The 2,526-nt window shown below is 42.6% G+C and overlaps 1 long non-coding RNA gene across 1 annotated transcript; it reads right to left on the reverse strand.

Moving 5' to 3' along the window:
* Window positions 1–351: 351 nt before the first annotated feature.
* Window positions 352–2,511, reverse strand: LOC139025137 (uncharacterized). Its single transcript, XR_011476586.1, has 3 exons — window positions 2,451–2,511; window positions 1,869–2,116; window positions 352–767 (listed from the first exon to the last, which is right to left on the reverse strand). It is a non-coding gene; the product is annotated as an uncharacterized lncRNA (long non-coding RNA).
* Window positions 2,512–2,526: the final 15 nt, after the last annotated feature.

Here is a 2,526-nt window from a genome sequence, read left to right on the forward strand (position 1 = left end):
GGGAATAGGGTGCCCTTTTGGGACGCAAACATGATAACCACACACCAGCCCGCCCACTTCTCCTCCATCCCTCCCTAACCCAACCCCTCCACCCACCCGCTTAAAACCCAACATCAAAAACAGGGAGAGAAAAATACTAGATTAAGAGAGAAATGAATCAAAGAGAAGAAGTCTGTCGTCGTCTCGTTCGCCCCTCCCTCTCTCTCTCACGTCAGAAGTGTTCATCTTCTTCTTCTTTCTACATTAAACCCTCCTCCTTCTTCTTCTTTATTTTCAGGTAATGTTCTCAGTCCTCCTCCCCCCTCGGTTGTTTCAGAATACAAAGAGGGAGTCAAATATGTTATTATAGATATCCGGTTTCACCATTGCCCACGGCAACAACCAATCATCCGATAAACGGGCAGTTAGACACAAAAACGCATCTGAAATTGCAAAAAAGTGGAAGTTGTACTCCCGTCCCCAGCTGGGGGGCTCCACCTTATTACTGTACTCACCTCAGTCTCCTCAAGTCTCTGGAGCTACATCCTGGTTGGTTATTCTCTGTCTCACCTCAGTCTCCTTCAAGTCTCTGGACTCCACATCCTGGTCTGAGGTCTCTAATACAAAGGAGGGAGAAGGGGGGTGTTGTGTGTGAAATCCCAGCCATGGTGGGATAAGGTAGAGTTCATATCTCTTTCTCTCCTTTCTCAATATCTCTCTCTCAGAACGGTTCTCTTCAAAGATGGCCATCAGTCGCTCTGGAAGTTGATGTCATTGGTGTCCGCCATCTGTAGAGAGAGGGGGATGAGAGATGACAGAGAGAGAGTGACAGAGAGAGAGAGAGGGGGATGAGAGAGAGAGGAAATTAGATGCAGTGTTATCTTCCCATCTTTTCTCAGCTAAACTACCTCTCCTCTGTATTATTGTAATTAAACTGAAGAATTACATATAATTAATAAGTACTTTATGATGATTATCTCCTCCTCTCTCCTACTACACTAGTATATCATGTAGTATTGAGTAGTATAAATGCTATTAAGTATTACCACCTCTCTCCTGCTATACTAGTATATTATGTTTATTATAGTAGTATAACTGATAAAGTTTACCACTCTCTCCTACTACACTAGTATATATCATGTTAGTATTGTAGTAGTATAAATGCTATAAAGTATTACCATCTCTCTCCTGCAATATTAGTATATCATGTTAGTATTATAGTAGTATAATGCTATAAAGTTTACCAACTCTCTCCTGCACATATTAGTATATCATGTTAGTATTGTAGTAGGTATAAATGCTATAAGTATTACGACCTCTCTCCTGCTATACTAGTATATTATGTTAGTATTATAGTAGTATAACTGATAAAGTATTACCGCCTCTCTACTACACTAGTATTATATGTTGTATAATAGTAGTATAACTGATAAAAGTATTACCACCTCTCTCCTACTACACTAGTATATCATGTTAGTATTGTAGTACTATTAATATATACCACCTCTCTCCTGCTATACTAGTATATCATGTTAGTATTATAGTAGTATAAATACTACAAAAGTATTACCACCTCTCTCCTGCTATACTAGTATATTCATGTTAGTATTATATAGTATATGCTATAAAGTATTACCACCTCTCTCCTACTACCTAGTATATCATGTTAGTATTATAGTAGTATAATACTACAAAGTATTACCCTTTTCCTGCTATACTAGTATATTGTTAGTATTATAGTAGTATAATGATATTAAGTATACCACCTCTCTCCTACTACCACTAGTATATCATGTTAGTATTGTAGTACTATAAATATTACCACCTCTCTCCTGCTATACTAGTATATCATGTTAGTATTATAGTAGTATAATGCTATAAAGTATTACCGCCTCTCTCCTCCTCCTTTCCTGCTCGCGGCGTCTCGCCAGCTCCCTCTGCTGGTCCATAGCGTTCTGTGCTGCGGCCGAGGGTGGAGGTGTGGCCTGTTGAGTGGGGGGGGCCTGTGGGGAGTCGGCGGGAGGGGTTGAGGCGGGGGGCGTGGGGGCTTGAGGCGAAAGTTGCTCCTGGCGACGACGAGAGTCCTCCTGGACACGCCCCTTCCCTGCTGCTCCACAGAGTCCTATCGTCACGGCTACTGGAGAAGAGAAAGCGGAGTGTCAGAGGGGGAGGAGCTTAGCTGGGGTGCTAGAATGAGCTTACTTCTCCCTCTATCCCCTCCATCTCCTTCCCTTTTTCTCACCATAGTTTCTACCTCGGCTGAGAGGTCTTCTCCTCCATCCTTTTTTCTCAATTTTCTCCTTTCGGCTGAGAGGTTTTCTCCCTCCATCCCCTTTTTTCTCACCATAGTTTCTACTCGGCTGAGAGTCTTCTCCCTCCATCCTTCCCTTTTTTCTCACCATAGATTCTACCTCGGCTGAGAGGTCTTCCCCCCTCTCTCCTCCTCCTTTCCATCTCTCTTCCCTTCTTACCGTGTTTCTCCCTGCTCTCTCCTGGACTGCTCGGCCTGTGCTTTCAGTTCTCTCTCTCCTCCAGTATTTGTGGAAT

The sequence above is a fragment of the Salvelinus sp. IW2-2015 genome, unplaced genomic scaffold (assembly GCF_002910315.2).
Source record: "Salvelinus sp. IW2-2015 unplaced genomic scaffold, ASM291031v2 Un_scaffold2294, whole genome shotgun sequence".
Lineage (NCBI taxonomy): Eukaryota > Metazoa > Chordata > Actinopteri > Salmoniformes > Salmonidae > Salvelinus > Salvelinus sp. IW2-2015.